The sequence below is a fragment of the Canis lupus genome, chromosome 15, assembly GCF_003254725.2.
Source record: "Canis lupus dingo isolate Sandy chromosome 15, ASM325472v2, whole genome shotgun sequence".
In the NCBI taxonomy this organism is placed as follows: domain Eukaryota; kingdom Metazoa; phylum Chordata; class Mammalia; order Carnivora; family Canidae; genus Canis; species Canis lupus.
Window position 1 is genome coordinate 38,898,760 of NC_064257.1, and position 25,195 is coordinate 38,923,954.

Sequence of the window (25,195 nt, forward strand, 5' to 3'; positions counted from 1 at the left end):
AGAAAAAGCTATGTGGAGAAAAGAAATGCTTGTGCACTGGTGGTGGGAATGCAAATTGGTGCAGCCACCATAAATAAAACAGTATGGAGGTTCCTCAAAAAATTAAAAAGAGAACTACCAGAGATCTAGTAATTCCACTACTGGGCATTTACCCAAATAATATGAAAAAACTAATTTGAAAACATATATGCACCTCCTATGTTTACTGCAGGGTATTTACAATGGTAAATTATGGAAGCAGCTCAAGTGTCCATCAATAGAAGAATGGATAAAGAAGATGTGGTGTTTATCTATAGTGGAATATTACTCAGCCATAAAAAGAAAACAAATCTTGCTATTTGCAACATGGATTGATCTATAGAATATAATGCTAAGCAAAGTAAGTCAGTCAGAGAAAGACAAATACCATGAATTTATTAATATGTGGAATTTAAGAAACAAAACAAATGAACAAAGAAAAAAAGACAAACGAAGAAACAAGATCTTAACTACAGAGAACAAACTGATGGTTACCACAGAGGAGATAGATGGGGAGAAGGAAGAGGGGTGAAATAGGTGATGGTAATTAGAGAGTACACTTAACATGATAAGCACTGAGTAACATTATAGAATTGTTGAATTACTCTATTGTAGGCCTGAATCTAATATAACACTGTATGTTAACTACAATTATTTAAAAAAAATAAAAGTAAAATAATCCTCTTTTTCTTCAAAGTGTATACAGTTAAGAGATAATTGTGAAAACAATTAATATATAGTTCTTTAAGAGGAGCTAACATTTACTGAGCACAAACCATTGACCTGATATCATATTTACATATATTACCTCATTCAATCCTTACAACAAACCTAGCAGGTCAATACCATTAATATTCCCAATTCTCTAGATAAGGAAACAAGCTCTAGATATCACTTGTACACGGTTACTCACACCATCTCTGGTGTATCATTAACTGTATCAATTGGCCTATATCCCTAACCACTGAGGTAGCTATACTGCCTTTTATCACTGCAATAAATGTAGGGAATGCTAACAACAACAGGAAAACAAACAAACAGCAGGCACAACAGAAGAGAGTGCTGACTTATCAGAGAGAATCAAAAAAGGCTTCATAGCCTATGCCCTGAAAATGAACACATACTTTTGGATTAGAGAGACAGTGAAGGCATTCTAGGTTGAAAGTAAACACCCATAAGGACAGTAAAGGTTCAGGGAGGTAACAAGAACTAATGGTTGTATTAGCTTCCTATGGCTGCTGCAAAAAATCACTACAGGGCAGCCTGGGTGGTTCAGTGGTTTAGCGCCGCCTTCAGCCCAGGGCATGATCCTGGAGACCTGGGACTGAGTCCCATGTCGGGCTCCCTGCATGGAGCCTGCCTCTCTCTCTGCCTGTGTCTCTACCTCTTTCTCTCTGTCTCTCTCGTGAATAAATAAATAAAATATTTTTAAAAATCACTACAAACTTGGTGGCTGAAAAGAAGAGAAATTTATTTTCTTACAGTTCTAGAGGCCAAGAATCTGAAATCAGTATCAACTAAGTAAAAACTGAGGCAGTAGCAGAGCCATGAACACTTCAGAGGCTCCAGGGAGAATTCACTCCTTGCCTCTTCCAGCCTCTGGTTGCTGCTAGGATTCCTTGGCTTGTGGCCATATCACTCCAATTTTTAAGGGCAGTATCTTGAAATTTCTCTGTGTCTGTAACATCTGTCTCCGTCTTAAAAAGATGCATGTGATTGCATTTAAGGCCCACCCAGATAATGCAAGATAACCTATCTCAAGATTCTTAACTTAATTACGTATGGAAAGACCTCTTTTTCTAAACAAGGTAATAGTTACAGTTTCCAAGAATAGGGACCTGGTATCTTTGGTGTTCATTTTTCAGCCTAACACAATAATGAATGAGTTGTTTACCCAGGCTGGTGGAGATGGAAAGGACACAGAAAGCATGGAGAGCATGAGAGGTGTCGCAAGTGGAAGTAAAAGAGCAGAAAGAAGCAGGTAGGCAGGTGAGCAGGGAACAGACTGGCTACAGAAAAGTTTAGATTTTATCCTATAGGTGAGCACAACTGAAGTGCTTTGATTGGCTGCAGGATACTGTGATATTTGCATGTTAGAGAATATTGAAGAGAGATTAGCAGAAGGAAGGAGATTAAGACTTAACAATTATTATAAAACTAGATACATAGATCAACAGAACAGAAAACTCAGAAATGAACCCATAACTATATGGTCAATTAATTGTCAATGAAGCAGGAAAGAATATCCAATGGAAAAAAAGACAAAACAGTCCCTTCAACAAACAGTGGTGGGAAAACTGGACATTCACATGCAGATGAATGAACCTGGACCACTTGCTTACACCGACACAAAAAAATAAATTCAAAATGGATGAAAGATCTAAATGTGAGACAGGAAACCATCAAAATCCTAGGGGAGAACACAGCAACGTCTCTGACCTTGGCCATTGCAACTTCTTACTAGACACGTCTCTGGAGGCAAGAGAAACAAAAGCAAAACTCAACTATTGAAACTACATAAACATAAAAAAGAAAGTCAACAAAGCTAAGAGGCAACCTGTGAAAGAGGAGAAGAGATCTGCAAATGACTTATCAGATTAAACGAGAGTATCCAAAATCTATAAAGAACTTATCAAACTCTACAACAAAAATGCCAAATAACCCAGTTAAGAAATGGGCAGAAGACATGCATAGACACTTGTCCAAAGAAGACATCCAGGTGGCTAATGGACCCATGAAAAGATGCTCGACATCACTCATCATCAGGGGAATGAAAATCAAAACCATGATAAGACACCACCTCACCACCTTGTCAGAATGGCTAAAGCTAACAACAGTGGGAACAACAGATGTTGGTGAGGATGTGGAGAAAGAGGAACCCTCTTGCACTGCTGGTGGGAATGTGAATGGGTACGGCCACTCTGGAAAACAGCATGGAGGTTCCTTAAAAAAAATTAAAAATAGAACTACTCCATGATCCAGCAACTGCACTACTCAGTATTTCCCCAAAGGATACAAAAATACAGATTCAAAGGGGTACATGCATCCCAATGTTTGTAGCAGCATTATCAACAATATTCAAACTTATGGAAAGGGCCCAAATGTCCACTGACTGGTGAATGGATAAAGAAGAGGTGGTATGTATGTATGTATGTATGTGTATGTACATATTACTCAGCCATCAAAAAGGATGAAATCTTGCCATTTGCAGCAACATGGGTGGAGCTTGATGGTATTATGCTAAGTGAAATAAGGCCATCAAAGGCAAGTGCTATGTGATTTCACTCCTATGTGGAATTTAAGAAACAATACAGGTGAATATATGGGAAGGGAATAAGAGAAAAGGAAGCAAACCATCAAAGACTCTTAAAGGTAACACTGAGGGTTGATGGAGAGAGGTGGGTGGGGATGGGCTAGATTGGTGATGGATAGTAAGTAGGGCACTTGTGATGAGCGCTGGGTGTTGTAAGTAAGTGATGAGTCACTGAATTCTGCTCCTGAAACCAATACTGCCCTGTCTGTTAGCTACCTAGAATATGTAAAAATTTGAAGAAAACAAAGTTTATCATGGCACTAAACTCAAGGTGAGCTGAGAGTGTAGGGAACCTTGAAGCAGGCCATACTCTGTTTTTACATCTGACTAAACATTTAATTAGAGTATGAAATGCTTCATGTAGGAAGGTTCTCAAAAATTCAATATAGCTTGTAATTTCTCTGGCAAAAAAAAAAAAAAACCTCAAAATATTTTTTTTTATTTATAGTTGACCTGAGGTATCATTTTTACATACAAAAGATGAAATTTTTTTTCCTCTGAACCAAATTTCTAGAGCCCTCTATTCATCATCATAAATTTTCTCCCAGAGTTCAAAAATCCTTTGAGAAAGAAGAGAGAAAATGGTTATTTTCCTTCTATAGGATATAGATGAATCTTTGGTATAAATCATGTGAATTTATATTGAATAACTGGGTGGTTTATTAATTCTAAGTGTGCTCAGCTCAAAGCATTTTTATGTGCACTGTAATTTGTCTTGAAGATGTAGTAGTAGCATTCTACTGTTCTTTTTCTGTTTCCAGACCTGAAAACTTTCAGATCTTTGTTCTTTTGTATTAGCTTTGATCATTTCATTATATTTATCCTTAACACTTCAAAACTTTCTCCACAATGGAAAGGCTGGGCAATACATTATAATATCTGACTCACTGTATCTTCTACACTTGGGCTGAAGATGTATTTAGTTCTAATCACTCTTTCTCCTCCTTTGGCTCCTGTAACACTTATCTTTTTTGGTTCCTTCCTTAACTGCTGGACTGCATGACCTTTCTTTATCTTTTAGTCCTTAAATGTTAATATTCTCTTCGATTCTATCCTATGGTTTCAACTATTTTCTACCTAGATATCCTGAAACTAATATTACACTATATGTTAACTGGAATGTAAATAAAATGTTTAAAAAATAAAATTGGAAAAAGAAAAAGGGGACATTTAACAAGTATTCAGGAAGAAGAGGATGGGATGGTTTAAGATACAAATATGACTATTATTGACTGAATGCAGAGAAAAAGACAAGAGGGTAATTTAGGGTAACTCCTAAACATCCAGTTTGGGCAAGTGGGTAGATGCTATGGAAGGTAAGTGAGGATAGGAAATACTGGGGGAGGTGGAGGGGTAAGATGAGCTTGGCTTTGGACCTGCTGAGTTAGATGTGTCTGTGTGACAACCAAATCGAGATGCCAGTAGACAACTGGATATATAAGCCTGGGGTACAAGAGAAAGACTTCAAAATTTAGTTGTGGATATCTACATTTGGAAATTAGAAATTTAGAAGAATTAGGAATCATGGGCCATGAGTATCATTAAACTATCAAATGGTCAAGAACTCAATTTCAGTAGAAGCTACTTGGAATGCTAGTCCAATGTGTTTCAAGGCACGTTGATTTTTATGCTATCACAAATGCTTCACCTTGGTCATTGTTGAGTTCTGGCCATCCAGACTGTAACTAATTAGTAAATTTCTTTAGATACTGACTGTACCATTTTGGAAAATTATCTTATTAAAGTCTACATCAGAGAAAACAGAACATTCAGTGTTCTATTTATGACGGATGATATGTACTTAGGGTCCTGGTGCTAGAGACCTTACAAATGCTGAAAGAACTACCAGTCCTAACAGGCTTTGAAAATGAAAAATTATTACCCATATGAATCCTCTCAGGAATGGATGATGAAAAATTACCGTAGCCTGGTGGCTCTTAAATTTTTCCTATCCTATGACTGCCCAAGTCCTACGTCATTTCTCTTACAAAACCAAATCACATAATTGTAGTGTTTCTGTGCTGCTGGGAAGGGACGAAAGAGATTATCATCTTTATGAGAGTATAGGAATTCACTCAGTAAATGTTGTTGGAAAAGGAGCACCAGGCAGAGACAGACAACAAAAAAGCTACAGGAAAATGAGAGATTTTGTGGATTCGACAAGCAGGGAGTTCTGTGGTCAAGAAAATCACTGTTCTGGGCCAGAGATTCCTGTTCTGAGATCCAAGTCTCAGCCATTTGCCCCAGGGGACATCAGTCACTCATGTCAAGATGCACAGTAAACTCAGAAGGATTTCAAAACTTAATGGAGTCAAAAATTGCTTCTAAGTAGGTTTTCCTAAACTAATCTAAATTACAGTTTAAGAAAATCGAAGGAATTGTAACCCACCAAATTCCCTACTTACATCTCCAGCCCTATTTTTATCACTTCTATTTTTCAAGTACAAAATCCGTTGTCTCAATAGAAATGACTTACTGTTTCCTGTAAGATATAAGACTTCCTTCTAACCTTCTTGTGTCCCTCCCTCTGTCTGAAATGTCTTCCCTTCTCTCTGTATTCCAGGTTCAGTCTTCAGCTTCGGTTTTACTTAATTCTGGTAAATTTGCTAGTAACTTGTCAGCCACCAGTTATAAGGCCTCTTCAATATTTGTGCCATAACTATAAAATCTAGAACTCAGCAAATGATGTCCTACATTTCCTTTACGTACCTGTTCTATGCCTCTAACTAGACTAAAAGCCCTTTTGGATGGAGTCAGTATATATCTTACCGTAGTTCTAGTGTCCAATAGGTCTCAATAGATGAGGACGATAAAGATCACCTACAGAGTCCAAAATATATCTTGGCCCTTTATTCTAGCCTATGAAGATGATGTTTTTACCAAACTTTTTATTGTGTAAACTTTTTCAATTAAAATCACCTCTGGGCAGCCCCGGTGGCCCAGCGGTTTAGCGCCACCTGCAGCCCGGGGTGTGATCCTGGAGACCGGGGATTGAGTCCCACGTCGGGCTCCCTGCATGGAGCCTGCTTCTCCCTCTGTCTGTGTCTCTGCCTCTCTCTCTCTCTCTCTCTCTGTCTCTCATGAAAAAAATAGATAAAATCTTTAAAAAATAAATAAAAAATAAAATCTCCACCTCTTTTATACCAATACAATTTTATTTTCATAAGTGAGACTTCCTTGCTGTATTTCCTTTAAAAGCAACTCTATCTCTCAAATTTTAACACCACCTGGGAAAAAAAAAAGATCATTTTCCAGAATGAGATTGTATCTTTAGCTTAATTTTCACAGTATCTCATTATATTAATGCATTTAGGAAAAGCAGAAAAGTAAGAGATTGCTTTCTGTGGTATTTTACAAGTACAATTTGCTTTACACACAAAAAAATAATGCATCCTAATTTGAAAAGTTAATTTGTAAGATTCAATCTTTTTATATCAGAGATGTCAGCTGGGTACAAGCTTGTGGCAATGAAGGAAAACAGAAAACAGGAGTTTTTATTATAGAAATGTTTTCAAGGAAGTCAAGAATATTAACGATTATGCCTTTAGATTCCACAGCTTAACTAAAGTTTTATCAGCAAATGCAATAAAATATGAATCAGAAGGTACCTATAAGATAATCTAGCTCAGGAATTCACAAATGGTGTTCCAAAATAGTGTCACTACAAAAGTCTCTGTCTTACCTAAGCTTAGGAAAATCTGCTTGTTTTCTTCTCTGTTTTAGAGATGCATATCATTCATACATATCAAACTCCAAGAAGGTTACAAGAAAGAAACTTCTTCAATTTCAGAAATAGATTTGACCATGGAGCATTTATACCAGTAATGTCACCTAACAGACTAGAAATTGGAACTAGTCATCACACCATTTAGGAAATGTTGACCTCGTACAATACTTTTATTTTACAATTTTTTTTTTTTTTAAATGAGAGTCATAGCAGTTAAATAGCTGTTGAGGTAAGTGAAACACTATGGAGAGCAACAGAGCTGACCCAAACTCAGGCCTCTTAACCCCACAGTTCCTTCCTGCCTCATTTGGTATATATACATAAAACACATCTGGTACAACCATCACTTTGCAATTGAAAGTTTCTCCATCATGGCTAACATGCCAGTTTTTTAAAAGTACATGCTAATATGTATTGCAAGCATATTCAGAGTTTCTCTATTACCCCACCTAAATTTCTTTAACTGTCTCCTTGTTTATAAAATTAACAAGGTTAAATCTGAGAGCAAATAAACTGAGGCCTTTGTGATATGTGCAACAGCACCAGCAGCCCCTGAGACTGGGTTTGAGGTATGCTGGTCTCAGATAAAATCCTGGATGAATTGTCCTACAACTAAGTTCCTATGAAATTATTTTTAATCCCATTTTGAGTTTTAAAAAAAAACAATGATAGATTCAGCTTTAATGGAGGCATTAGAAACAGAATTCTTGATTTGTTAATATACAAGAAAAAAAATGAATTCAGAAGGAAGGTTTCTATGATTGGAGAAGTCATGCATCACACTTAATGTATGTCCCAGGAATTTATTATTTAAAGCAAGATTAGTGAAGTATCAGTCTGTGAAATTCTACAAGAGATTCATTTCATAACTTAACTGATACTCCTATCATTAGTAACTTAATTTTTCACACATAAGTTCTCATTTAAATGTTATGAATGTCTAAACCAATTGTATTTCAGCAGCGTGATAAATATTCTATATATTTAGTATTCATGATATTCATTTAAACAGGATGATTAGAACAAATTTGTCAGTTTGAAAAAACTGCCAGTGGTATTTAGCTGGATTTTGGGGAACATGATCTGAAATCTAATAGCTCCTTTTCTTAAGCATAAAATAATGTAAGTCATAAAATGTATGCATTAAAAAATACAGAACTGATAAAATTCATATTAAGTAAGAATAACTTTTGTTTTATTTATTTATTTAAGCTCTACATCCAGTGTGAGGCTTGATCTCAGGAATCTGAAATCAAGAGTCGCATGTTGGGCAGCCCGGGTGGCTCAGCCGTTTGGTGCTGCCTTCGGCCCAGGGTGTAATCCCCCTGCATGTGGCCTGCTTCTCCCTCTGCCTGTGTCTCTGCCTCTCTCTCTCTCTCTCTCTCTCTCTCTCTGTGTCTCTCATGAGTAAATAAAATCTTAAAAAAAAAAAGAGTCGCATGTTCTACTCACTAAGCCAGCCAGACCCCACTCCCCCTTGGAATAGTATTCATTTTAATGAAGGTAAAAGATTTCTGATATATTTCTATTTGACATAGTTTTATGTCACAAAAATGACCCATGACTTTTTCAATAACACCTACTACTACAAAACAGTAGTTAATACATCTAAGACTCATGGTATGCTGGATACAGTTCTAAATACTTTCTGATACAGTCATTCACTTAATTCTCAGAACAGCCTATGAGGTAGTACTATGACTACTATCTTCACTTTACAGAGATTTAAAACTAAGGCATAGAGAGTTTTAGTAATTTACCCAAAGTCACACAGCCAATAAGCAACAAATACAGATGGGGTTTGAATCCTACAAATCTAGCTCCAGCATCTGTAATGTGGGAACACTAGCTATATGCCAAGCACTCTGGTTCATTGTCTGTTTTACCTTATTTCACTATGCTGGTTTAACTTTATTTTTAGGATAAGATCAACTGTAAACTTCTTTCTCTGTCATTTACACATCTGCAAGACACATGGCTGCGTTACTGAATGTATCGATAAATCTCTAATGTATTTAAAACCAACCGTGTTCCATTTGAAGAGTTAAGTTAGGGCATTATTCTCTGTATTGCATACATATTTAAGTGTGAAAAAATTGCCCTTCCTATTTCTCTAGCCTGTCTTGATTAAGCAGTTGTAGGGAATAAAGGATGTAAGAAAAAGAAATATCTCAGAAGGCAGTTCACTCAATGAGGGAGGCTGCAAAAGCAGGAAAAGCAGAGAGGCCCTTCCAGGGATGGATTAACAAACTCTGACCAGTGACAGCTGAAGGCAATGTATTAAGTATGTATCCTCTGCTCAACTCAAGGGTCTGCAGCACAGCATGGCATCCTTAAAACAGAAGAAACCTCTCAGTAGCATTAAGGCCTGCCTTTCCAAAGTAAAATTAGTCACTTCCTCTTCAGTGAAGCCAATCAAATTAATTCTCCATTCTGAATAAGGAAGCCCTTCTCGGTAGAGGATTCCCACTTTCTTTATATTCACAGTTAACTATTCCTACACGTGGGCTCCATCAATTTTTTTGAAAGCTGATTTTTCTTTTATATGTAGCACATTTGTGGGATTTCTCCTATTGGATCGGTCTGCTGTGGATGTTTACAATGAAATATGTTCTGGAGTGATCATGTTTATGGTTCTCTATCATGCTTCACCCATGTCCCATTACTTATCTCCTCATCTCAACTCAACAGTAATATTTCCAGGCTTTTCATAATTCAAAGAGACTCAAAATATTCCTTTTGGTTCTCTGAATTCAATCTTCCTCAAGAAAAAAAAAATGTTGCTTTGTTTTGGTCCTCCCCAGTCTACTAGGAAATGAATATCAAATAATCTAAAGAATCTTCTTCAGCAAAATGAAAGGGAAGAATTCTTATCTATCCTTGCACTCCATCTTGAAAATTGCTTCTTCAGCAATGCTTCCATCTCTTAGTGATACACTGTTTCCTTAAATATAATACTCACAAAAATGATGAATATAAGGAAAATGTTTGTCAAATAAAAAGCAGAACTCCAAAGAGTATATACAATATGACAACAACTATATATGTATGTGTATGTGGGGGTGTACACACACTCGCATTGAAAAAAATCAAGAAGTTCATCAAAACTGTTTTGTTTGAACAGTATGATTATCAATAATTTTTTCTTCTTTATACTCTTCTGCATTTTCTTGCTTTTCTGAAAGAGCACATAATTCTTTTAATAACACAAAACAGAACATTTACTGTGGAGACTACTAACTTAGAAGCCAGGGAACAAAATATTACTTTCAAAGTACTGAGATTTCTCCCAATCTAGTCCTATAGCCAATCAAAAATCCCTGACAATTTAGTGTTCTGCTTGGCTATTTTGTCTTTACAAATACAGATACATATTTAATATAACCAGGTAGGTATATACTGAGTGATTTTTTTAAAATTAAATTGTCACATATACTCTTGCTTAAAACCACCTAACAACTTCTCATGTGAGTGAGAATAAAATCAAAACTCTTCACCCATATCTACAAAGCCCAGTAAAATTTGGCCCCAACGTTGACTTCAATCTCTAACACTTCCCCAGAATCACTGTAGAGCAGCCCCTCTGCAATTTGACTTGTGCTTCACTCTGCTCGACACAGAGTTCTTTATGTGGCTGGTCCCTTCCTAACATTAGGTTTCAACTCAAATGTTACCCTCCCTAGGAGGCCTTCCTTGACTATACAATTTAATTTGCCATCTATTTCTTGTCTCTTATCACTCATTTCCATCACCTTTAAAATTTTTTCGACACAGCATTATCACTATCAAAAGTTCTTGCTTAGGGCAGCCCCAGTGGCGCAGCGGTTTAGCGCCACCTGCAGCCCAGGGTGTGAACCTGGAGACCCAGGATCGAGTCCCACGTTGGGCTTCCTGCATGGAGCCTGCTTCTCCCTCTGCCTGTGTCTCAGCCTCTCTCTCTCTCTCTGTGTCTCTCATGAATAAATAAATAAAATCTTAAAAAAAAACAGTGAAAATAAGTTAGGCTTAGGAAACTATAAAATTCATGTTGAAATATTAATATAAAAATAAAATTCATAGGCCTGGACAGTGCTGGATTACAGGGTCTCACAGAAGGGTTGTGGTTCATTATCATACCTACACACATAAATATGCCAGAAATAAAGAAAAGAACAAGGCTGGTGATATCTTTTATCTCTTTAAGATTGTTTCTCCTTTGCAGTGTAAAATATGTACTAGTCATTAACAGGCTATAAAAAGATAATGGACAGCACTTTCTCTTTTCTACACAGGTTACCTTACAATTGCTGTTGATTTTACCTGTTTTCAGAAGGCAGGAGCTTAATAAGCAGAAACAAGTCTCAATTTGGCCACAGAATCAAAGCAAGAAATAAAATTCCTTCCCAGAGTTCATTCAAATTAAATAAAGCTTAATTTTTGCTACTTGGTAACTGTAAAATGAACAATGGATAAAATATTTGTTGACAGATGCAGAAAATAACATTTCATCAGTTCACATTCAATGGAGGTTTTTTTTTTTTGCCTTTTTTCACATTGTTAACATTTACTTATTAATGTGTTATTAACTAGTCATTTTTAGAACATTTATATTATAGTGTAACATATAAAACAAAAAGAACAATTAAATCCATCCTTTAGATATAACAAAGGCTAATGTTTAATGTGCTAGGTTTCTGTTAGGCATTTGACATTTGTCAACTCGCAAAATAATGCAGTGTTGGAATTATCCTTATTTTACAGATGAGGAAACAGAGGCTGATTTGGAGAAGCTGGGTGTATTGTTAGCGAGCAATCAAGTCAGAATTAGAACTCAGATTGTCAGGGAATGCTTTTTTATACCATTCCAGCATATCTCCCTATAAAGACTAAGAAAAATTCAGAAGACAACAAGCATAGCCTGAGTGCCTACAGCATGCAAGGCATAACGCAGAGTGCTGGAAAACATAAACATTTGTCAGACACAGACACTGTCTTCAGGCAGCTCACAGCCTAAAAGAATAGATATCAGACAACTACATAAATAACTATAATAAAAAGGGAGAAATTCACAGTTGTCAAAAATAAATTAGTTGAATATTAAGATAAATGATATTGTCTCTGGCAGGGGAGGATTACCTAAGACTTCAGAAAGTAAGTGGCATTTAAGTTGGACTTGAAAGACTATATAATTAATGGTTTTATAGCAACTAGTACCAACTAACATTTGGAAGAAGTACCCTTCTCACAGACCACAGAGGGTATACATCTCATTTAAAAATTAGTTTCTAAAAATCCAGAGTGGTTCTATACCAGCTCTAATCTGGTTTCAGTTGCTGAGAAATGTGTTTAAGCTGAACATCTAAAATGATCCCTGTGAAATTGTGCTTTAGAGCTTAAAAGTATAGCCTTCTAGACTTTGGAATCTTGTTACACATGCACAGAGAATGCATTGTGGGGGTTCACTACCTTTTGCCTTTTCTCTAAGCTTCCATTTTTCTGTACAGAATAAAACATTTTGTCACCTGAAAATATTTCCAAACAGATCCATAGTGATGTGGATCTCTATCAGTATTAAGTACTGATTTCTTTATTCCACAGACCTGAGATCAGTAAACTTAGGCAAAAACCTAGCTTACTACCCATTTTTCATAAATAAGATTTCATTAAAACACAGTCATGACCCTATGTTTTCATATTGTGAGAACATGCTCTAAAGGCAGAACTGAGTAACTGTGACAGAGGTCATATGGCATCAAAACCCAAAATATTTACTATCTGACCCTTTTCAGAGAGTTTGCCGACCCTGCCACAGACAATTTATTCAGAAAATATTTATGATGGAACTACAAGGGTAAATAGCTAGTATGTGGTTAGTATGGGTTGTTCCCTATAAGATTGTTAAAAATTCATATTGCATTATAATTAATCATCACATTTAAGGAAGAACTTGAATAACTTCTGCTGTGGAAAATAAATGCAGCAGGTGACTCAGGATATAATACATTAGTAAGTGCTCTACTCTTACTACTTAGACTACTTACTAGCTAACATGGTTATCAAGCATTTGTTGAGTGCTAGACACTGTTGTAAACACCTAATAAAAGCAATACATGTGATTTATTCTCACCACAAGCCTAAGGTATAGGTACTATTATTATCCTCATTTTATAAACGATGAAATTAAAACTCAACATAATTTATTTCTCAAATCCCACTGCTTATATTTGTGACAGCTGGAACTTTACAAAACATGCTTTCATCCCAGTAGAGATTTAAGCAGAGACTGCATGACTTCTTAAACGTATAATGGTTTATATTTTTTAAAGGAATCAAAAAAACAATAATAATGACCACCATTTATTGAGAGTCTACTATGGGTCTAGCATTGTTCTATGTGCTTTAAATACATTTGCTAATTTTCATATGATCCTAGAAGGTATAAATTCCTTCTTTTAAATATAATGAGAAAGTATTGACAGCTTATCAAAGGCATATACCTAGTAAGTTAAAAGCTAAGATTAAAACTTAGGTCCAAATGACTCTCTTGATTATCACAAGCTATTTCCATTTTTTAAAAAACCTAGCTGTAAGAGGTGTCTGGGTGGCACAGCTGGTTGAGCATCCAACTCCTGGTTTTGGCTCAGGTCACAATCTTAGGGTCATAAGGTCAAGGCCCACGTCAGGCTCTGTGCTCAGCATGGAGTCTGCTTAAGTTTCTCTCTTCCTCTCCCTCTGCCCCTCCCTACCACATGTGCTCTCTCTCTCTAAAATAAATAAATAAAAATAAAAAAAAAAATCCCAGCTGTATTTTCATTGTAGATGAAAAAGAACCACCTTTAAAAATGAAAGCAGTAAGGGACACTGGGGTGGCTCAGTGATTGAGCATCTGCCTTTGGCTCAGGGCATGATCCCAAGGTCCTGGGATCAAGTCCCACATCAGGCTCCCAGCAGGGAGCTGCTTCTCCCTCTGCCTATGTCTCTGCCTCTCTCTCTGTCTCTCTCATGAATAAATAAAATATTTAAAAATGAGAGCAGCAGATATTCAATAGCTGAACAAGTAAAGAAATAATAACCTATATAACTAAAATAGCAGAGGAAAATAGGGAAATATGAAATATATTTCTAAATGTAAATATAGAATTCATTCCTAATTGCAGCTAAAATCAAACTTAACCCAAAATAAATTTGATGAAGACACTAAATCTTCATTGAAGGAAATTTTAATTCTTCTTCAAATAGAAATAATGATCCAGTAATACTTAGCAGATATCTCTGACATCATCAGATATCCCTTTTTCCAAGAGAGGAGAGGCCTAATCAACCCATATCCAACTATTGTTGAAGGAACGTCTGAAGACATAAGCGTGAACAATTTTCTTTTCTTAGAAGGAATGAATGAATTATAAAGAGATTTTTTTTTAAAAAAAAGGAGAGGTTCTGAGCATTAGGTCCAAATAGACCTGGCTTGGAATATTCACCCTTGCTATTTTATAACTGTCCCCACAAACAAGTTAATTTACTTCTCTACACCTCAGTTTTCTCATCTATAATGCTGCTTATGAGAAACGCTGTATAGGGCATCCAGAATGCCTCCTTAGAATACATCCAACACAAGGAATTCCCTCATTTATATAATTATTTTTCCTCAGAGAAGGTCTTCAAAGGAAAATATTATTTTCCACTTATTACCTTTCCAAATCTACATATAGACTTCATATGTCTCTTCAGTTTGAAAGGTATAAGAAGATTGTTTGTTATGTACCTATTATGTTTGTGGAGCTGATAAATGTTGACAAAAGGTAGAACATTTCAGGTATTTGAAAGGATTTATGGAAATGCTCAGAATCTGGAAAGTTGATGCATGTTCCAGTTCTTGGCAATCACACTAGTTTCAGTATGACAAAGGAGAAAGTAACAGGAGCCAGATTGTAAAGAATTCTCAAACACCATGTTAATGAATTAGGATCCTGATAAAATTAGCACATCCTACACATATCACTAAAAACTCATAATTTGCAGTATGTACTCTACTGTATCAAAAAATATTCTGTGGTCACACACTTGTCACCTCTAACATAGTTAAACATTTACTGCCTTTCCAAGATAATTGACCAGAATCCTACTGACTTTATGGCTTTCTTTACTCTGATAGGCATAAAAATATCTCATTCTGCAATCTCATTCGCCTTATGAGATTTGAAATAGAGCCTTTTAACACTTCTTACAACTAACCACATAGTCAGAAAGTACAGAAAAGGATGCCTTGAAGAAAGGGCAATAAGAAGAAATTCTTAAAAAGTAAAATTATTATTGATAAAATATAAAAATCAATAAGATTGGGAAATAGAAAATAAAAAACCAAAGAGATGGGGAAAATGAAAGCAAAAAAGATAAAGGTAAAATATTCAACATCAATTAATAGATACTCTAAAAAAGATAAAAATGAAAATGTAACAAAGATATAAATCAAAGGGAAAAATAGAAAAAGTGTTTCCTGGAGCTGAATAAGGATATGATCTTGATATTAAAAGGGACAACTTTTGTGTACCATGATACATTTTTAAAACCCCATGCCTAGATATAAAACTTTAAAATATCAAAAATATAAAAATCATATCTTAAAAGCACCAGGAAAAAAAAACAAGTCATATGAACAGGAATAATACTAATAGATGCTAAAAGGAAGTCCAAAGTTTTCAAATTCATGGGAGAAAATAAATTTTAACCTAAATATCTATAATCAAACGGACAATCAAATATGAAAGAAGAATAAATAAAGTTTCCATCATCAAAGATTCAAAAAACTCTGCCTGGAGAATTTAGCTAATGATATATTCAAGTGTATTAAGAAGCCAAGTAAGAACAAGACATGGAAGCCAGGAACAAGGAAACATATCTCTGAGAATAGCAGAAGGTTTTGCTCCTGTGCAGCAAACTGAAAGCAAATGGTAGAGACCAAAGCAGAACAGACAATTCTCATACTGAGATATCTAAGAAAAAAGATGGATAGTTTAAGTTTATCAATAGATAGTTAAGACAGAATTTAGAAATTTAATGAGGAAATGATGAAGGAAAGTTGTACAAGAAAGTCAATTAAAAACTACAGGGAAAAGATCTGACTAGCAAGTTGTAGGTTGAAAACTACATTAGAATGCTAAACAGGGAGGTTTACTAGAATTAAAAGAAACAAAACAATCAAAAGGATATTAATCCACCCATGCACTTTTAAGTTTACATCTCCTTTACTGCCCATGTCCTTTCAGGGTAAAACATACACATTAGGAGGAGAGATGGCATAATTTATAACCAAGAATTTATACATTTTTCCTCATGTTAACACACACTATCCTAGCTATTTGACTAGGTAGGGAGAGATTATGGTTTCTGTTCCCACATAGTGACCCTTCACTATCATCATAGAAACGTGCCCCTTCTTGGTATAAATATGGTATATCCATTTAATGGTATGAAAACAAAATTTAACTAATATCTATCCAGAGGAAAGGGGGAGGAGTTGCTTAGGATCTGAGTGTATCAAACGAATCATCTTCAGGGCTTGAACAAATTATATAAAATGATATTAATACTTAAAATTTGAGTACCAAGAATTTCAGGTACCAATTTATAGAACTCCTATAAAAGTAACCACCAGGTCATCACCCACTCTGGTTTCTGCTCACATTTCTAGTACCAATTTTCAGGACCAAGTGATGTCATAGATCTCTCAGCCTGAAGAACTGCTGAAATAAGAAACTAGGATCTAAGAGGTTTTTGGATTCTAGAGCCTCTCCAGAACATCAGCTATATGACTCAGCCTTCATGACATGAAAAATTCAACCACGAGGCTTTGGAGGAAAGTGAGAATAAAAAGATGACCAACAGGGCAGCTATAGAGCTTACAAGGTGAATCTAACAAATAACCATGGTCAAGTGGGGAAAAAAGTACACGATGGCAAGATATTAAGCAATTTATAGAATGGAAAAGAAAGGGAAACCATTCAATTTTAATTCTGGATACATTCTCCTTCCATTGGACCTAGAGTCTAGATAGAAAAATAAATTTAATTTTGGCATGCCATTTGTAAACGTAAGTCTGTAAATGTGATTCACTGGCTGAAATTTTGCAGTGTTAGCCTCTGGGAAACTTGGCCAATGTCACAGGATAGAATATAAATATGTACAAACATGACAGTATATAAGCAGAAATATAACTAAAAGATAGCAGGTGAAAATGGGAGGAAAAATAGAAAAAAGAACACAGGACCTAATATCTTCATTTTCCAAAATAGGAAGTCAAGAAATACTGCCTAAAGTTGATGAAACATAATGTAGAAATATAAAAGTATTATTTAATCTTTTTTTTTAAAGAGAGGAAGACAGGGATGGGGATGGAGAGGGACAGAGGAACAGGGAGACAGACTGTGGAGCCTGATCCAGGGCTCTTTCTCACAACCCTGAGATCATGACCTGAGCCAAAATCAAAAGTCAGATGCTTGACCAACTAGGCCACTCAGGTGCCACTATTTCAACTTATTTAAGTGTAATATTGTTTAAAGTCACCAAGCTACCCCCCAAAATTTAAAAATTAAAAATAATTTTTAAAAAACAAAATTTATCATAAAAAATAATAAACATTTTTGGAGAAGGATTGGATCATAAGGATAATATAAATGAGCTAAAAATCTTTACTCTTGGAGAAATGATACACCATTTAAAGTTGATAAATCAGGAATAGAGATATTTGTATTTAGAAATATGGTAAGCTTGAGGTCTACTTTGGTGTGTGACATACAATATTCAATATTTATTGAAAGCTTGCTATGAAGCAGATATTGTTATAGGTATCGAATATTTATAGGTAACTATGAAACTTTAATATGGAAATGCTCAGTTATATAACAGAAAATTAACATAATTTAAGTGATATTTTAGTAATACTATTAAAGCCCTTTGTTATCATAGAAACTAACACATAGCACACCTAAAAAAAATTTGAGATCCTAAAGCCTATTCTCAAAACCAAAATTCCAGGAGAAAGAATAGAGATGGAAGAGAACTTAAGAGTTATATTAGAGACACTATTTAAACATTTATGGAAGTCTTTAGTTTCCAGATTGCTTAGTCCACACTACCACTATCTAATCGTGTAATGGTGGGTCCAATCAATTCAACAAGAGAAAAAATCAAATGATTATAAAGATTGAAGATTCAGAGACATGGTTACTATTATTTGCAGATTATATAATTTCCTAACTAGAAAATCAACTTAAACATTTATACAAAGCACAATGTGATTCCTAAAATTACAAGGTACAGAATAAAGATAGAAAAGATAACAGTTTTCATTTCTACCAGCAGCAATCAGTTAGAAAAATATCTACTCACAATAGAAACAAATACAAAATAACATTTTAAAAAACCACTAAATGGGGATCCCTGGGTGGCTCAGTGGTTTAGCGCCTGCCTTCCACCCAGGGCGTGATCCTGGAGTCCTGGGATTGAGTCCCACATCAGACTCCCTTTATGGAGCCTGCTTCTCCCTCTGCCTGTGTCTCTGCCTCTCTCTCTCTCTCTCTCTCTTTGTGTCTCTCATGAATAAATAAATAAAATCTTTTTTAAGAAACCCACTAATGTAGGAATGTAGGAAAATGTAGGAATGTAGGAAAACTAAAAAAAAAAAAATGCTATACAGCTACTTAACAACATAAAAAAGGACTTGAAAATATATAAATTAATACCATGCTCCTGAGTAGGAAGATTCAATATTATAAAAATGCCTATTTTCTACTAGTTAATCTCTAAATTTGACATTGTTCCTATCAAAAGGTCAGTAAGATCTAAAAGTATAAATCTAAGAAAAATAGAGCAAATCTTCATGACATTTGATTTGACAAGAATTTCTTGGGAATGAAAACGAAAGTGCAGCAACAAAGGCAAAAGTAGATAAATTGGAGTAAATCAAAACTTAAAACGTATGTGCATCAAAGGACATAATCAACAGAGTGAAAAAGTTGACCTATGACCTGGGACAAGATATTCACAAATCGTATACCTGACAAGGAATTAATATCCAGACTATATATAAAGAACTCCTACAACTTAGCAACAAAGAAACAAATAATCCAATTTTTAAAATAATTTAAGTAGACATTTTTCCAAAGATATACAAGAGCCAATGATCATATGAAAAGATGCTCAACATCACTTGTTCATTAGAAAAATGCAAATCAGGGATCCCTGGGTGGCGCAGCGGTTTGGCGCCTGCCTTTGGCCCAGGGCGCGATCCTGGAGATCCGGGATCGAATCCCATGTCAGGCTCCCGGTGCATGGAGCCTGCTTCTCCCTCTGCCTGTGTCTCTGCCTCTCTCTCTCTCACTGTGTGCCTATCATGAATAAATAAAAAATTAAAAAAAAAAAAAAAAAAAAAAAAGAAAAATGCAAATCAAAACCACAGTGAGATGTCACCTGACACCTATTAGGATGGCTACTATAAAAAAAAAAACACACACACATAACAAGGGTTGATGTGGATGTGGAAAAATTGGAACCCCTTGTGTACTGTTGGTAGAAATATGAAATGCTACAGCTGCAATGGAAAACAGCATGTCAGTTCCTAAAAGAATTTTAAATAAAATTACCATAGAATCCAGCAATTTCACTTCACGTTATATATCCAAAATAACTGTAAGCAGGGTCTCAAAGAGGGATTTGCACATCCATATTCACAGCAGGAGTATTTGCAAGAGCCAAAATGTGGACACAACCCAAGTATCCATTGATGAATAAACAAAACGTGATATTCAAAAGCAATGGAATATTATGCAGCTCTTAAAAAGAAGGAAATCCTGACACATGCTTGAACATGGATAAATCTATTTACACAGATAAATTTGGTTACTATATAATTAATTATATATTTATATTATATATTATTTATACACATATATGTATTTTTAATTCTATAATTTATCTTGGGTTCCTCCTCACTTGCTAATTAACTATACATGTATACATACAGTAGTCCCCTTTTACCCACGGGGGATATGTTCCAAGACCCACAGTGTTCCAAGACCTTTTTTTCCTAAACATGCACATACCTATGAAAAAGTTTAATTTACAAGTTAAGCACAGTGAGAGATTAACAGTAACAAAACAGAACAATTACAACATACCATAATAAAAGTTATGTGAATGTGGTTTCTCTCTCAAAACACCTTATTGTCCTGTACTCATCCTTCTTCTTGTAATGATGGAAGAAGATAGAATGCCTACATGATGACATAAAGTGAGGTGAATGATGCTGGCATTGTGACATAGTGTCAGGATACTATTGACCTTGTGACACATGTGTCAGAAGGAGGTTCATTTGCTTTTGGACTGTGACTGATGGTGGGTAACTGAAACCACAGAAAGCAAAACCCTGTGAAAGAGAGACTACTGTAGATACATATGTGTACACACATATATACACATATAAAGTACCTACATATGAAGAAAATATGGTAAGTTATTTTTATAATTATGCAGTTGGTCAAGTCAGGCTAGCAAGACACAAAACCCAGAAGTATTAAATAAATATATTTTAATTTTTTGGCTTCATAAAGATTAAAACTCCTGCCCTCAAAGAAAAAAATATATATATAAACAAATCAAAGGGCAAGCAGCAAACTGGGGAAACATTTTTTTGAAATGTTTTTCACCAAGTTTGGTATCTAGAATATACAGTGAATTCTCAATTTCATGGAAGTTTTAGTGTATAAATCTGCCCTGAGCACTGAATTAGCAAATACTGAATCATTGCTCTTAGGGAAAATACGGGGTTAGGTTCCTGCAAGTACCTGGTCACAGCATTTTCATCAACTGATCAATAATTTTTATATATTTTTTTCTTTAAAGATAACTTATTCAATATATATTTTTGATTCACTAACACTGAACTCACAGCCAACAGCACTATAACACGTGCCTGAACGAAGCTTATCCAATGCACATATTTTCTCAGAAAGTACATCACAGTTTTCTTGAGCTCCTAGAAACACTGGACAGAGCTACTGAGTCATTTTAAACAGTGAAATCCCCAACAAAAGCACAAAATTTTTTATCTAAGTGGCACAAAACAGACTGTGAAAAGGACAACTGTTTATACAGGGTAAGAGCCAAACAAGAAGGCAGAGCTTCACCTATTCAACTTCAACTAAAAACATGTACATTACGTGACTCAAATTTTTCACTGCTCTCTGCATGTCCATGAATGGTCACCACGAGTGTTGTCCAGTTTGGGGGTTACAAATAAATGTCAACAAGTGAGCAAATTCACAAGTACAGAATCCACAAATAACAAGGATTAATTGTATTAAAATATACTTCTAAATCAATTCTTTTAAAAAATATAAAATGGCATGCAATTCACACAAGAAGAATACAAATGCCCAAAAATCATCTCAGAAAAAAGTTCCGTCTCACTAATAATCAGGGAAATGTGACTTAAAACAATAATGAGAAATATGTTGTCCTTAATAAAAATAATAGTTATACAATGACAATCACACAATATGATTCATCCCACAGTGTCTTCCAGCTTTCCCTACCTACTCCTCTCAAAACAAGCAATTTAAATCATTAAAGACAACTGAATAAAAAATGCCTAGAAAAGTATAGACTACTATGAAAAATGAATGAATGATTGAGTGAATGGATGACATCAATGAAGGAATGGATGTATGGACAGATGCAAGCAATTATTTTCAAACTATTCTATGGAAACTCATGGTAACATAATGGATTGTCATGACTTTTTACAACTTATGGCATTTTTTTAACAAAATATAAAATATTAGAAAATTAAATTGCTTAGTATAAATCATCCAAAAATATGTAAGTATATAAAGTAGAAGTTAAAGTCCTCCTGAAATATTAAGCCTTACATAGAACCACCAGACATAACTATTATTAACACAGCATTAGCAAAGCATATGTACTGCCAGACCTTCTAAGCACAAATAAATATTACACTCATCTTAATGCACTTACAAAGTTAGTTTGCACTATGCATACTGTTCTTTAACTCATAAATCCTACCCAAATTGCCAGAGTGTTATTTTCAGAGGCTAAGAACTGAACAGAAAAAGATCAGTTTGCATTTGTACAGGAAGGAATTTATACAGAAACCTGCATTTATGTTTTAAGATCTTTATAACAATCCTATAAACAGGAAAATAGCCTCCTTGTTTTAAAGAATAGGAAGCAGAGAGTAAGTTACTTGTTCATTTATTGGTATCAATAAATAGCAGTCAGGATAATTACTTGAACTAAATTTTAAGATTCATCAAGGCAGAAACTATATATAATCCTTATTTTATGTCATTCACAGTTCCTGGCACAAACTTTAAAACATGAGGCACGATGCACGTTTATATTGTTTAGTGCTCTATACCCTCCGTGTAACGAATGGTCAATAAACATTTGTGGAACAGATGGATGAATGCATAAAAGAACAGAGAAATATGGAGGGATACTAAATGAACTGAGATTCTTATCAAGTCATCAATTTTTTTTAATCTGTCGAATAAAAAATATATTTAGCAGTTTAACTACCCTGGAAACATAATACAAAATGTGTATCAATTGAATATACACGAAGCAAGAGTGACATCAGCAATTACTGAGAACCTCTGTAACAGAGAAAGACTATAGTAAAAAATACTGAACAATAGAAAATATACAGATTTACCCTACTATGAGAAACAGGGCCCTTTAAAATTGTTTTTAATTTCATAGAGAAGTACTCACATGAGTTGTTTTTTTTAATTTTTATTTTTACTTTTATTTTTTATTTTTATTTTTTTGGCAGAGGGAGAGCAACCACAAGCAGGGTGAGCAGCAGAGGGAGAGGGAGAAGCAGTTCCCCACTGAGCAGCGCGCCCGACATGGGGCTCCATTCCAGGACTCTGGGATCATGACCTGAGTGGAAGGCAGATGCTTAAACGACTGAACCACCCAGATACCCCTCACATGAGTTTTAGATCAAACATAGATAAGCAAACTTGGGCAAGTTACTTAATCTCTTGAAACTCCATTTTCTTAAGGTCAGGTGAAAATATTTCAAAGAACTGTGATGAAATTTAAATGATACAAGGAATGTAAAGTTTCTATCATTCAATAAATACTAGATATTATTGTTAACATTACTACTATCACCATCATTATGATAATAGTTTCCTAAAAATATACAAAATGAAGGCTTTCCAATGGTAAAGCTTTAGTCCAATTATTTTTAAAGTTATTAAAATGACTACATAAAATCATAAAAACCTAGATCCGATGAATGCTTGGTAGTTATAAAATATATTCCTCTGTAAATGCCTCATCTCCTACCTTCTCCTAGACACAAACAAAAGGTATCTGCTCCTTAAATGAGTATGTAATAGATGAAATGTCTACGGACCAAATTTCCATAGTCATTGTAAGAGTTTCCTTTAGTCAGTATAACAACCACAAACTTAGTAGCTTAAAACAATATTAATTTATTATCAGATGGTTATTGAGATCAAAAGTCTGAAGTCTTATTTCACCCCTGAAGTTTTACAGGGGTAAAATCAAGGGGTCAGCAGGGCTTGTTACTTCTCGGGACTCTAGGAGAGAATTTTTTTTTTTCTAGGAGAGAATTTGTTCTCTGCCTTTTTCTTTTCAAGAGGTCACCTACATTACTTGGCTCGTGGTTCCTTCTTCCATCTTCAAAGTTAGCAGTGTAACATTTAAATTTTTTTCTCTCATTCTTCATCATATCCTCTTCCCTATTAGGACTCTTATGATTACAATGAGTCCACATTAGGCAATCCAGGATAATCTCCCCATTTTAGGATCCTTAACTTAATCACATCTGCAAATTCCCTTTTGACATATAGATTATTCACAGGTTCTAGGGATTAGAATCTGAATATTTATAGAGGGAGGAAACATTATTATTATTATTTATTATACTCTACCCTCTGGGCTCCAAAAAGGAAGCCCCAAAGTCCTTCTCTTCTAACCAGCAAATGGAGAATAAAAACAGAGGATTATCTGTTGGAGGTTTTTAATGGGGGAGGCCTGAAGGCAGTGTATATCTGCTGTCCACACGTAAAAGCCATTCACCCTCATCTCAACATTTTCCCAGGTTTCAACCCATTAACAAAATCAATTTAAACTCAGAATCTTATCAGCTCAAACTCCCAAATCTCATCATCCAAATCAGGTATGGGAGAAATTCTGAGTATAATCCATCTTGAAGCAAAATTCCTCTTCGTCTGTGAATCTTTGAAACTAGAAAACAAGTTATTTGCTACCAAAGTACAATGGTAGGACGGGCATAGAATAACAATTATTGATATTCCCATCCAAAGAGGGAGAAGGGGGGGGGGAATAGGGGTAAACAGTTACAGTCAACTTAGAAATCCAAATGAGTAAACCCCACTAGGTTTCAAAGACTAGGAATAATCCTTCATAGTGCTCAGGTCCACTCTCAGCCCTGTCCTCTCAATCTTCCTATTTAATAAAGGTTAACAACATTTGCAACCACTCAGTTTGATAAGTCTTTTCTTGACTCCACAGATCCTTCCTGGATAATCCCATCTCTGGATGGTTCTGAGAAGATCTATGACACATACATATAATCTCATCAAAGAGCCCTCTGTGTGATGGAATACTGATTTTTTTTTTTATCACGTGGGCACTAGGAAAAAGTTATCCAGTCACACTTTTGGCTTTCTCCCCAGGACACACTTTCTTGACAGTGAATCTAAAAATTTAGCCTCTTTTTCAATCTGGACAGGCTGAGAATGTCTCAATCACACCCTGGTTTCTTTTTGCTTAAAAGCTAGATTTTCCAGCTTTCTGTTATTGTTGATCTTTAGTTTTGTATCACTGTGGTTAGAAAATATACTTGGTATGATTTCAGCCTTCTTAAATTTGTATTATTTATGTCTTTTTTATGTGATTTAGCCAATGGATTCTTCTGTGTGTACTTGAAGAAAATGTGTATTCTATTTTTTCTTGGATGAAATGTTGTATATGTATCTTTTAGAACCATGGATTCTGAAGTATGCCTCATATAAAAAATGTGCTTGTTGGAAAAAAAATATTCACTCAATTTATCTTTTTTCTCTCATATTTGCTATAGG

General features: G+C 35.1%; 1 protein-coding gene and 1 long non-coding RNA gene across 15 annotated transcripts in view; one reads left to right on the forward strand and one right to left on the reverse strand.

Moving 5' to 3' along the window:
- The window catches only part of ANKS1B (ankyrin repeat and sterile alpha motif domain containing 1B), a 1,053,015-nt gene that overhangs the window by 733,785 nt on the left and 294,035 nt on the right, over window positions 1-25,195 (reverse strand). The window lies entirely within an intron of this gene.
- LOC118350818 (uncharacterized) lies at window positions 20,381-23,224 on the forward strand. Its single transcript, XR_004805340.2, has 2 exons — window positions 20,381-20,539; window positions 22,888-23,224. It is a non-coding gene; the product is annotated as an uncharacterized LOC118350818 (long non-coding RNA).